This window comes from Hyperolius riggenbachi, chromosome 10, assembly GCF_040937935.1.
Source record: "Hyperolius riggenbachi isolate aHypRig1 chromosome 10, aHypRig1.pri, whole genome shotgun sequence".
Taxonomy (NCBI): domain Eukaryota; kingdom Metazoa; phylum Chordata; class Amphibia; order Anura; family Hyperoliidae; genus Hyperolius; species Hyperolius riggenbachi.
In genome coordinates this window covers 68,017,767-68,031,398 of record NC_090655.1, presented here as the reverse complement: position 1 = coordinate 68,031,398, position 13,632 = coordinate 68,017,767, and the positions used below count along the sequence as shown (strand labels likewise).

Below are 13,632 nucleotides of genomic sequence, written 5' to 3'. Positions count from 1 at the left end.
CTCTGTTGCTATTTAGATTCCCCCTAAATCCCCCCTGCGCTCAGCAAGACCTGATAAATTACAGCCACGCTGTGTTTACCTCCTCCTGTCAGTCTCGGCTGCTCCCCCGCCTCCTGCATCGCTCCGGTCCCGCCCGCATCCCTTTCCTCCAATCAGCGGGGAGGAGAGGGAAGGGACGTGGGCGGGGACCGGAGCGATGCAGGAGGTGGGGGAGTGGCGAGACTGGCATTATGGAGGTAAATACAGCCCGCTGCGACACGCTGTGTCGGCAGCGCGGCTCTGAATTATGGGGTCTCGCAGAGCGCAGGGGGGCTTAGGGGGAATCTAAATAGCAACAGAGGCTGGGCTCTATAGGCAGACCCAGCCTCTGTATTGGGATTTTGTTGTTAGAACCCCACCTTGGTTTCTCTTTAATGAACAAATACATTGTACATTGCTGCACAAAAGCGCCTTTCTAAGCGAAAATTGCTCAGAAAGCCCTTCTTAAAGGGAACCAGAGAGGAAGGAGACTTAAAAAAAAGAAAAAGATTTCATACATACCTGGGGCTTCCTCCAGCCCCATAAGCCCGGATCGCTCCCACGCCGCAATCCTCCGCTTCCTGGATCCGCTGGTACCGGGTCCCGTCACTTCCGGTGGACGCGGCCAATTGTCCGCATGATCAGTGGCTCCCTCCATATCCTTACGCGTGCGGCTGCGCAATATGCAGCCGCATGCGTAAGGGTATGCTGGGAGCCTCTGTGATGCGGACAATTGGCCGCGTGCTTCCGACCGACTGGCCGAAAGTACGGGACCCGGTGGCGGCGGATCCAGGAAGCGGAGGACGGCGGCGTGAAAGCGATCCAGGCTTATGGGGCTGGAGGAAGCCCCAGGTATGTATGAAATCTTTTAGCTTCTTAATATCTGGTTCTCTTTAAAGCGCTTCAAAAACAACCCCCTATAAATTGCTTGCGATAGCGCTGGCGATTTATAATGTGAACAAGGCCTAAAAGTTAACAGTGAACTTAATCAGAGGAGGAGGGCGACCCGCTAACTTCTACAACACGGACCTTGTGATCCAGCCAGCACCGCATCACCACTAACACCTTTCCCCGCTCCTGCCACGAGCGGATAAAACCTACACAAATCCGATAAAAGGCTAACTGCGTCCAAAGATACCATTATAGGAAAGAAAAGAGAAAAACGTTGCTCTTCTCCCTGTAAACACGCATTCAGAGCATTGCTAGAAGTGCACCTACAATGCAATCTTGGCTGCAACAGGAAATAACGTTTATTATCCCGTCACACCCCTTTCAATCAACCAGCAAATGTCACAATAACAATGGCCCCCGCCACGGCGAATGATGGTGTTTTATTGGCGGCGTTGCTATAGAAACCTGCAGGAAATAAGCAGAGAACTACTAGTCAGTAAAGGTTAATTGAAGTCTAATTACCGGTATCCACGGGCTGGAAAGCTGTTAGCCCAACGTCTACCAACACCTGTTATTTTCTTTGTCGCTCGCTGAAGCCTCCAAACAAAAGCAAAGTTTGGAGAATTAAGCTCAAAAAGCAATGAAATCTGATTGCCTAGCCGCTGCTCGGATTTTACAGGGAGAAGGCTGCTCTGCTGAAATCCATTTTGGAGCGGCGGGTGGAATTTTGCAAATGGCTGCCTTTCAAATTGTTTCCACTCTTCGCTGGGAATGGACTTCATAGTGATATCAGCGGCTCCTCTCTTTATTGCCCACTCCAGGCACAACTCTAAATATAGCTCATAGCCATGCAGAGTGCCCAAATGTCATCTCTGTCAGCTACAGTTGTGCTCATATATTTACATAGCCTAGCAGATTTTGTGCAATGTGCACTATTGGAAAACATGCGTAATTGGGCAAACTATGAGACGGCTCAAAATAACATGATTTTAAAGAAAACATAGCGATTAAAATAGTGAGATGGTCCCTGTTCAATAGTTTAGATACTTAGGAGCAGATCCATTATCACTAACGCGCTACAACATTGTGAGTTAATATACTTGTGCATGCAATTTAAGTTACTGGCACTTACCGTATTTTTCAACTTATAAAATACAAGCTTTTTCGTCCCCCAAAAATGGGAAAAAAAAGTCCCTGTGATTTTTAGATCAACTGCAAAAAAATGTGCGTACACGTTTTTGCATTCATGATCACGTACGTGTTTACAGGATCGCATTGCGAAAATGCATAGAAAAGGGACAGTTTTGGTGTGCCTTATAGGGCGGAAAATACGGTAATTGTACTGGCAGCGTAGCATGCTCTCCATATCCACAGCCATTCTTTACTACTGCCGCACAATAGTGACGTATCGCCACCACGATACTTCACTTGCGTGGCCGCTACTATGTTAATTAACGTAGTAGTGGCTGCGCTGGTGGGGTATCATGGTGGCGATACGTCACTATCGCACAGCAGTAGGAAGGAACAGCGGCTGCCAGTAGCGCGCGTAGCATGCACAAAGTACAATTAAATGCCAGTAATTTATATTGCATGCCCTTTCTTTTTGACAAAAAGCCTTCAGTTGCCATAAATTCTTGGGGCTGTTCTGCATGAACTGCACTTCTGAGATCTCCTCAAAGCTGCTCAGTGATGCTGGCGTCAGGGGACTGTGATGGCCATGCCAGAACCTTTCCTTTTTTTCTCCTGCATGTAAGCAATGGGTCAGCTGGGCCTTATGTTTGGTATTATATTGTCTGTAAGTCCGAAGTTCAAGTGCATCCCATCTGTAGCTTCTTGGCTGATAAGTACAAATTTCCTGTGCTGCTGCAGTGGTGGAGATCTGGGGGGAAGACGAAGTAAACCTCTGGAGAATGTAGAGGCTTCCCTCTTCTCAGTTAAGTATCTAATTTTTTTGTATTTAACCCATTAGCAACTTCAATAGAGTTATCTTGTTTGTGAAAAGGGCACTGCTCTTGACTTCAGTCGGCAGAACATGTTGTGCTGTAAATGTTTGGAATGCTTTGATCTCTCTCTACTCCCAGAAAATATAGAAACTGGAAGCAGAAGTCCTCTGTTATTGTTTCACACTGCCCTTTAGTGACAAGGGCACATTACAGCAGTACTAATTAGAAGCAGGGAAATATAACAAATAAGAAATTTAAAAAAATGTGGTAAAATAAATTGGCCTGGAGCACTTGCAAACCTAAATAAATTTGCTGCTTAAAGGTTAAACACCACGGGTTCTCTTTAAGACAACAAGGCTGGTGCCAATGGGTTCTTTTTGCTGTCTTCTCAGTGGAAGGTCCTTTTTACTCATACACCTTTGTATCATATGCCTTATTACTTTCATATTGCATGCCACACTATTTTAGTGTTATGCATAGCACAGCTTCCCATGCACTTGGCAATTGTTGATTGTGACACAGTGACTACCTGTGTATCCCTATTTTGGATTTATAATTCAGTTGTTATATATATTTATGGTATTGCCAGCCATCAAGCCCTGCCGGCTATCTGTTGTTTTTATGGGGAACGTCCCTGTTAATAAACATTTGTCTTTTTCATTATTTTGAGAGTACTCTGGTATTCCTTTGATTATATAGCTGTATGGATATATTTTTTTCTTGGATGATCTCTGGCATATCTAATCTCACGATCACTGATCAAGAACTGGTCAGTATGCAGCTGAGGTGTCCTCTAAAGCCAACGGATGAGCATGCCAGCCAGGTGCGTACGAGAGGTATCGGCGGAGGAGACTTGGGCGCAGGATACAGCCGGTATATGGCTGATCCTGCTGTTGCACAAGTTCCTAGCCGTATTAAATACTATTCCCCCTCCAGGCCACCATGGATGATGGGGAATGAAATATTTCGGCTTCCGGCAATTTGCTGGAAGCCAAATTATTGTGTTTTAAAAGTAACTTCAGCTTCATCTTCTGACGGCGCCGAAGTTACTCCCTGTGCGCTGCTATAGCCGTAATTCCTATTACAGCCGATGGTGGCACCGGCTGCGCCCAAGTCTCCAGCGCTGGAGTAACAGTGTTCGAGCCAGGTAACTGCCATTCTATAAAAATAATCAAAATGACATACTCCATATTACTCTGAATTCAGAAAACCTTTAAAGTGTACCTGAAGTGAAAAAAGCGCCCCAAATGGGTACTTCCCTAAGTAGAGGGCATTATTTTTTATTATTTTTTATTTATAGCCCCTGGATAATACAGAGGCTTCCCCTGTCCCCCTCACCGTACCAGCGATGAGACCCATTGTAGCCCATTGGAAAAGGTCTTAAGTATGGTTCACATTGAGCAGCACGCCGCTCCTGCGCTGCGTTCAGCTCCGTGGAGCGGAAGGATTGTGCAGGTTGGAAACGTCCGTTCTGACGGGCGGAACGCAGGGAGCGGAACATAGCAATGTGATCTTGCCCATCGGAAAAGCATTGCTTCCGCTACTGTGTTCCGCTCTGATGTAAGCTAATGTGAACTGAGCCTAAAGATCTGGACGGAGCTTAGCTGCACTGTGCAGGTTCAGACGGCTCGCAACTGCGCAGTAGCATGGAGTGCAGTGCAGACGGCTCGCACCTGCGCAGTAGCGCGAAGCTGAATGGGCTTGGCTCTTTCCGCCGAGCCAGAGCGGCAACTACTTGTTACTAGGATGTCACAAACTGTCCTGTACCTACACAGTGCAGCCATGCTCTTTTCCGTAGGTGAGTGTGGCTGCAAACTTCTGAGGGCCCTAGCGTGGGATCGGTGGCCGGAAGGATGACGTGGAAAACCTCTGGAGGATCCAGAATCTTCCCTCTACCGAAGTATCTTAATTTTAGACCTGTGGATCTCACAGGGTTTTCCTTGAGAGGTTAAAAAAAGACCCTGAATTTCTGCTTTTAAACAATACCCAGTTCTTTCATATTTAGACTGACTTAAAATGCAGAATATAAAACATTAAAATTTTTGTCGCATACGAGATGACTGAAATGTGAATCGATTTTTCCGGTGGCTTTAAAAATTTCCATTTTTTTGTTTTAATTAGGAATATTTTACACAGCGGTGGAGATGGACTGCAGAGATGAACGCAGGTTCTGGGAATCGGATAATAAATCTCACTCTGCGGCAATAAGGCTTTTATGCCCGCCATATAAAGGTGCGGAGAGGTGTCGTTGGTGCCGTACGATGGTTTGCGGTGATGCGGCGCTTGGTACTCAGCATACGTATTTGGTGTGTTCGGTGGCACTGGACCGTCACATATACAGGAAATTACATTGGCTGATGACTTGTTCACCCCTGCAGCCCTCCCGCCCAGACCCGCACTCCACATTGCCATTCGCGTCGTGTCTCCGCCGCTTTACTGTCGACATCTGGAGCTCTGACAACGTCTCTTCTGCGTGTTCAAAAGGCATAAAAAATAAAGTGCACATTTGTCTTCGCAGCCTCATTTCCAGAGCAGGTAGCTTTTATGTGACTTATAAAGAAGTAGAGAGATAATAGACGATTCTTTCACACGCTCTGTCGCTCTGGCTGTACTCTACGGGGAGGAAGAATCAAGAGGTACAAATCCACTCGGTACTGAGGCCGCCCATACAAGGCATGATAAAGGCAGGCGGTATGACTAATACATGCGTGCTGGGCATGGGCTTCTCTCCTGCATCGCCCCAATACCAAGGTCAACATTCAACAGGCCTCAAGCCTGATCTCATAGCTTCCAACTGTCTCCTTTTTCAGAGGGACAGTCCCTCTTTGGGAACCCTGTCCCTCTATCTCCCTCATTTGTCCCTCTTTCAGGACTGATGTACAGATCTATGTAAATATATGCATTTTTCTACTGCAAACTGTGTTTGACTATAAATGTTTTTTCCATTACTTAAATTGATATATTTCTTATTTTCAAATAAAATGAAGGAAAACTAGTGATGATAGAAAGGACCAGTGTAGTTGGAATGATAAAACGACATCTTTAGTTTCTAAATGCTTTGTGATATACACAACGAGGGGTATGGTGGGGCGTGGTTAGAGGTGTGTCTTAAAGTTTCCCTCTATCTATCTAATCTCAAAAAGTTGGGAGGTATGCTGAACTGTCTCCATCAAACTCATGGCTGGTTTTCTGCATAGGCTCAATGTGCACTGTAAGTGTTCCACAGTTACAGTGCACATTGAAAGATCTTTATTTGGGGGCACTACAAATGGGCATTTGCACACAAGGGAGTGGCTCTGCTGGAAGCTGGAAAAGTAATAGTGGGGTGTGCATACAGAGGAAAACTCTGCACATCCCCATGACAGAGGGGTGTGTGTGTGTGTGTGTGTTTTGGAGATACATGTTTGGGGCAGCACAAAACAGATAGCTCGGGGAAGGGGCAAATGCAGCCCTGCATAGCAGACAATATTGCTCCACCTGTTTGCAGTCTCTTAGGATTGGGATTGTAAAGTAGAGAATGGAAACTGCGGTTATTACTCTGGCTGTAGACAGTAATAACTCCAGGTATGAAGGGAGTGGTAGTAGGTACATTATCTGCACGCAAAAGTATAATGTAGCAGCAATGCTCACTCACAGACTGCTCTGAATATCGAGCTGAGACAGTCTCTTGGTAGAGATAGAGAGGTAGTAATGATGGTAGAAGGAACATGCAACATAGAAAGACAGTCTTTTGGCTTCTTTGGCTATCAGAGACCCGCAGTCCATGAATCAGACCCTGACACACCTACTGGAGGAGCAGGGCACTAGCAGGTATCAGTCCCTATTAGGATGGGTACACACATCCAATTTTACCACTTCCATCCATGTAGTATGAGAGCTTACCAACGCTTACCAACAAAATCTTTTCATAGTTTGCAAAACCTGTTGGACCTCATGCTGTATGGTGGTAAAATTGGCCAGAATAAAAATGGATGTGTGTAAGCACCCATAGGATCGCGTGAACTGTACACCTGTGTCTAAAAGGCCTGAATCGCTCCCAGTAGCTCTGCTGCAAAGGGAGCACAGTGGCTATGGCATTATGTTGTCATTAGGAGATTCAATTCCTTTTTTTCACTATCACCAAAAAAGTATAAGATTTAAAATACATGTGTACACAAACTTTATAAGTACATTTCTCACATATTGCTTTTCTCCTATGTTCCTGTCACTTAAAGCAGGCAGTACAAAAATCTGACAGACCTGACTGATTTTGGACTAGTCCATGTCCTCATGGGGGATTATTAGTATCTACTTTATTCTTTACCAAAGCACTCTCTGGGCAGCACAGTAGCGTAGTGGTTAGCACTCTCGCCTTGCAGCGCTGGGTCCCCAGTTCGAATCCCAGCCAGGTCAACATCTGCAAGGAGTCTGTATGTTCTCCCGGTTTCCTCCAACATCCCAAAAACATACAGGTAAGTCAATTGGCTTCCCCCTAAATTGGCCCTAGACTATGATACATGCATTACACGATATGGACACGACTATAGTAGGGACTAGATTGTGAGCCCCACCGAGGCACAGTCAGTGACAAGACAATATGCTCTGTACAGCGCTGCGTAACATGTCGACTATATAAATAATTAAAATAAATAAAATTAATATACAAAGATGTCGGTCATCCTGTCTACTCATTCGCACACTATTTTGGCAGCTGGACTGAGCAACTGCCATTTAGTAAGTGCATTTGAAAATAAAGAAAACCCTGAAAATTCCCCATAAGGAGATGGACTAGTCCAAACTCTGTCAAACTGTGATAGCAACATAGGTGTAAAGCAATTTACAATGCATTCTTATACAGATGTGTGTACATGTATTTAACATTTTACAATTGTGGTCCTTTATTTTTTTAGCTATAATAGGAACCAAGCTCTATGACTCTCTTGGCAGTGTCTTCGCCTCCCCAACGGGTTTGGAAATCACCTGCAACCTCAGCAAGGAGCAGACATGACTGCTGAGACTTGTAGGCACTTTCACCTTCTAAATCTTCACTGTCACATCTGTCGATGGGTCCCGTGTACCCGGAACACTGCGCAACGCAAACAGATCACTTTACAGATGCAGCCAAGTCTATGGTACAGCTCCGTAATTAACCTTCTCTCGGCCAGAGCGAGAAATTGTGGCATTCTCCACGGGAGCAGCTGGTATAGAGGGCTCAGGCTGGTGTGCCGGCCAATGCTTGCCCCGTCTGCTTGGAGATAATGATTGGTTTAATAATGAGGAACGGGCTTTGTGTCGTCTTGCAGGGGGAGGACAGATCTAGAGGCGCGTTCCTGGCACAGGGCTGGGAATGAAGGTTCACCGTGAAATCATATCGTTCAGCGACGCAGCTGCTCACCGATACGCATCACTGAGGTCAAGACAGAATGTAACAAACAGGACTTGGAGGGGATTCTTTCATTTTGGACAGAAAAATATAAATCTTAAATCCTATCTCAAGTAAATACATTGTTTTTATATATGCTCTTCTTCTCCCCTCAACAATAAGCTGATCCCTTTACCTCAAACACCCCTTATACTCATGGGGACACCCAAAAGTTTCAGGGGGATGGGGAAGGAATAGCACATGCAAGTCTCCCCTCCTCCCAGGGCAGGAATGGCTGTAATAGCCACAGATCTTGTACTGCAGTATATTAGGGGTGATTGGGCCAATATGTGGGTGACATAGGCGTTTCTGGGAAGTAGCAACATAGGGTAGGAGCAGGGGTGTGCCTACCAGGAAGCCACCTGAATCACATGCTTCAGGCAGCAAAATATAGGGGTCAGCTCATCTACACATCCCCGTTCTCATTTGACCGGTGGCACCTGCTGGCCAAAGTACTTAGTGGGGAGCCCCTTTACACCCACCTTTTATAGCACAGATTTACAAAGCTGCAAGCGATTTTACGCTTAGTTCTCTCAGTGTCTGGCCTTCTGGAAGTCAGCATAATCAAGTCAGACAACACCAATCCCAACCAGGTAGTAGGAGGAAGAGATTTCCCTAGTCAGAAGGTGGAGATTAGTAATCAGAGGGTTTTCCAAGCTTACAGGCATAGATGACCATTTCCACCTCCCGCTGAACCCCCTGCCCCAAGGGCGTAACAATAGCCATAGCAGTTGCAGAGGGGGCCCAGGTGGTACATGATGTATTCGCTATTAACTTTCTTGTGTTCCTCCACCCTCTATCAGTACCCATGGACTATATGCAGGGTGATTTGCAGAATGTCCATAAGGTGGCATTGCTAAAGTGTGCCTACATCTGAGGGCACCATAATTTCTAGCTATGCCACTGCTCTGCCCTCCTGCCTCTCCGCTTTGTTAGGTAGACATTAGATTACCTCACTGCAGTATAAAGCTGGCAGTGCGGTTTGGAGAGGCTCTAGGCTACCGTGGTCAAATCGCTCAATCTTCACATTTTAGGGAAGAGGTCCAACGTAATTTTCGGTGCACTTTATGGGGCCAGTAGATAGATTAATAGGTTTAAAGTAAATCTAAAGGGGGGGACAAAAAAAAAGAAACAGATACTCACCTATGGAAAGGGAAGGCTCTAAATCTCATAGAGCACAGGTGTCAAATACAAGGCCAAATGTGGCCCTCTGCCATTTTATGTGGCCCTCCAGAGCATCAAATGTGCATCATTGTAAGCAGTAAAAGAGTGACAGCACATTGCCTGGTTGAAACGTTGTCAGTTTGAGGTGGGGTGCAGCAACGACCCATGGACCCCCCCCCCCCCGAAAAATTTACATTGGAAGCCTACCTGCAACAGGTAGCTATCTCATTCACCACTGACCTAACCCACAATCCTGAAATGTATGGCTATACTGCTGACCTGGCTCAGGACCCTCTTGCACTGGATATGTTCCGAGGGACAACCTACAAATTCCCTACTTACCCAAGCACACAAGGTCTGGCAATACACCTAAAAGTACTTCTCTACCAAATCCCTAGAGTTACAGACTACACATCAATTAATGGTGAACCAGCACTCCTAGGAGTGTGTAAGGGGCTACAATGGACCAAAAAGCCCCCAAACTAAAATGCTATGGAAAACAAAAGTTTGCTTTCTTAAAACAGAAAGTATTTGCAATAATTCAGGTTGGAGTGAGCTCTGAAATGTCTCCCACCATGCATCACTGCTGAAATATGAAAATTATCCATAGCTGTCCCTGTGGGCTAAACACACCTCCAGAACCGCTGGAATGCAATGATGTGTCAGCTTCTTAATATCACAGTGCAACACTAATCCAACATGCATACAGACTGTTTTGGATTGATTGATCCTCATCGTTACATGGCATGGATTAATGTGGCTCTATTGGGTAGGACTCGAAACACCCAGAGGTACAGAGTACCCAGCAAGCTCATGGTGAATCAGAACTCCTAGGAGTGTGTAAGAGGCTACAATGGACCAAATAGCCCTCTTACTAAAATGCTATGCAAAACAAAAATTTGCTTACTTAAAACAGAAAGTATTTTTACCAAATCCCTAGAAATACATTCCCCGCTCTGGGCGCTAAACTAGAGGCAGTTAACAAAATACCGAATAATTGTGGATGACAAAAGGCATTGTATACATAGGTCAGATATTCCAAAAAGGAAAGCTACTTTCTTTTGTAGAATTAGCTGCTAAATTTAAATAATCCCCTTCCTTCTACTTCAGGTATTTACAGATAGCACAGGTGCTACAAGCCCAGTGTGGCTCTGATGTGATAGCTACTCTTTAGTAATTATAGAAAAGATTCAAAACGGTCAAACTAAACATATGCTGGGAGACCTATATGCTACCCTCATACAGCACATAATGGATATGTATAATGCTCCCTCAAAACAAAAAACCAACCCCCCTTGTGTGCCTGGTAAAAATCAATGTCAAGGAAGTGAGATCGAAATGAGTGGTCGTGGAGTAATTTCTGGCTGGATAACTCTTATGAGTGTGCCAGCAGAAGCAACATGAGAGGCACATCCATGCAGCTGAAGCAGTTAAATCAAATTTAGTCAGAAAGCTCATACAGTGAGGAAAACTCTTCTCTGCTTACAGTCACACTGAATCCTAAAAAAACTTTTTACTGTGTTTTCTCAACCTTTTCAACTGCAATTAGACAAAAAAACATGGGAGGAAGCTGAGTGACAATGCAGAATATAACTGATAGTGGTTAAAGCTCTGTACATACGTAGACTGTTGCCCACAAAGATCGGGATTTAATCCCTCGGGAGACAGTTTGGGGCCAAGTGTGGTACAGACGCGTCAATTGCTATGCAGAGGGGAGGATGGCAAATGCATGATTGAGTAGTTTTTGGTACGAGGGCTAGTAGGAGAACAAAATGCTTAGAGGCCAGTCAAGCTTTGCTAAAAATCTGGCAGGGGTTGCTGTAGACGCGACCAGATTCTCAACTGCAGTAGTCCTTAATAGCTGCTTGAGCCAAATTTAATCCAGCATGTGTATCTACTGACTAGAGACTATCATTCCAAATCAGAACTGCATTTCAAAGCATTCAGATCAGAACTCCAATTTAACAGATGTGAACCGCAGCAGAGGGGATAATACACCCTTGGCACCACCTCTGTGTGCTGCGCTCTACTCCACGTTCCAACTCTCCGATACTTATCATTCATAGCCATGAGGAGCCATGTAATTTAGTCCAGTTTCTGGAGCTCTGCTCACCATTGCAGTTAAATCATTCAGGTATGAGGTTGTTTGAAAGCGCTGCCATGTCTCCCACTGTGCAAACTTAAATGTAAGTATACTATTGGCTAGCTGCCTTCACTGTTTTAAATTCACTCTCAAATTTTTAGATTAGAGTTAGCACATAATTTTGCATCTGTTTTGCATTAGAGGCATGTATTCAGCCCTAGGGGGCTCTGCATTGCCGCTGATGGCTTACAATTCAGGTGCATCCTTGAGCGCTTATCATTTGTCTGTTTTGTTTGTCTTATGAAATGTGTATACCATTTATGAATAGCAGCACGAGGAATTATGTTTTTATTGCTAGGTTAGAGGTAGGTCTTCCCCAAGGGGGTACGTCACCGCCGTGGGGAAGTCTATTAGGTCATAATTTGTGCACTAATTATCACTGAAGCTAACACCCCCCCTTGGTCTATAGTGATGCAGGGTGTGTAATATAGTCCAGTTTCTGGAGCTCTGCCCACTGATGCAGCTTAATCACTAATTCCCCCTCCCTCTCTTTGCCTGCAGTGTATGCTGGGTGTGTAATTTAGTCCAGTTTCTGGAGCTCTGCTCACCATTGCAGTTAAATCATTCAGGTATGAGGTTGTTTGAAAGCGCTGCCATGTCTCCCATGAGGAGGAAGTATTGGAGAGCTGGAGTGCAGCGCACAGAGACAGCGACAAGGGTAAGTTACACCCCTCTGGACATGGAGGACCTATACCAGCGCTGTGCAAATTATGGTTTAACGGCCGTATCCAGCATATAAGCACTATGAATTTGGCCTGCCACTGGAGGGCCGGATTCCTCTCCTCCCTCCCTCCCTGCATAGCTGCAAGCGGAGCACACCTAATTGCCTCATCCAGCTCCAATTTCCATGGCCACAGGAGCGTCATGTGACACGCTGGCACGTACTGATGGTGTGCCACTTGACGCTGCTGTAGCCATGGAGATTGGTACTGGAAGCGGTGATTAGGTTAGTTAACTCTGTAATTACAGCACTTCTCGCACCTCTGCAAGGAGGAAGGAGAGCAGAGGAATGCTGCCCGCGGTCCACAGCCTGCGGCACGTAAAGTTTGCCCACCACTGACATAGACGGATTACTCTTGTGGAAATCCAGACATAAATGAAAAGCTGCAGGGGCAGAATACTATGTATACTCACCTTCTTACTTGCACTGCCGGAGCTGACAGGTCTCCTCATGTACAAATCTCACACGGCTTCCCATTACTGTTCCTCCCTGTACTGATCACATCTGCTATCTTTACTTACAGGCACCTCTCTAATGCAGGGTGAAGGCTACAGCAGCACAGCAACTGGAATTGGTAACAGTCAGCCAGATATGTGCCTCTGCGAGAAGGTATGTGGGTAAGGCTCTTTGCCCCTACAGGTGTGCACTATCACCCAGAAATGCACTGTTATCAAATGGCTGTTTTGCTCACCATATGAATATCGATTTTCTGGCTGATTTCTATGAGAAATTTAAAGCACTCTACGAAGCACCCTCATGTATTACCATATATGTCAGTAGGAACATTAGAGAAAACACGTACCCTGCTCTCTGTTTCATCCTTTACTGCTCAGCCTGCTTGTTATCACCCCTGATAAAATCCCCCACTGAGCATTCAGTCTGGCTTTGCTCAGGAATCATTATAGCCGAGTCATTATAGCAGAGCCAGAAGGGGAAAGGTTTGGGCTTGAAAAGACACCAGAGAAGACAGACTCAGCTATAATGATTCCTGAGCAGTGAAGGATGAAACAGAGAGCAGGGTAGGTGTTTTCTCTTATGTTCCGACTGATATATATGGTAAAGTACATGAGGGTGCTTCGTCTCCAGTTCACTTGAAACTGCAAAACACCTTTCATTAAAATATTGCATTTAACCTGTAGTGAAAACAGTTGCCTGCAGTGCTTCAAGTAAACCTGATACTTTCTGCAAAATCTGATCATAACTATACAGACTATAGTTACCACATACTAGAGATTATTATTGGCTATCAGTGGCTGAATCATCTGTCCTACAATCACTGAAATGTCTGATCATCCCGCTTGTGCCTTCTGAGATGGCTGTTTCCCTCCTTTCCCTCAATATTCCCAGTGGC

The 13,632-nt window shown here is 45.4% G+C and overlaps 1 protein-coding gene and 1 long non-coding RNA gene across 3 annotated transcripts in view; one reads left to right on the top strand and one right to left on the bottom strand.

Moving 5' to 3' along the window:
• Positions 1-13,632, bottom strand: part of ATRNL1 (attractin like 1) — a 903,042-nt gene that overhangs the window by 29,613 nt on the left and 859,797 nt on the right. The window lies entirely within an intron of this gene.
• LOC137536004 (uncharacterized) overlaps positions 1-13,632 on the top strand; it is a 248,648-nt gene that overhangs the window by 165,569 nt on the left and 69,447 nt on the right. For both annotated transcript variants that reach the window (XR_011024495.1, XR_011024493.1), the window contains exon 3: positions 12,805-12,890. This is a non-coding gene — a long non-coding RNA (uncharacterized lncRNA). The remainder of the gene's footprint in view (positions 1-12,804; positions 12,891-13,632) is intronic.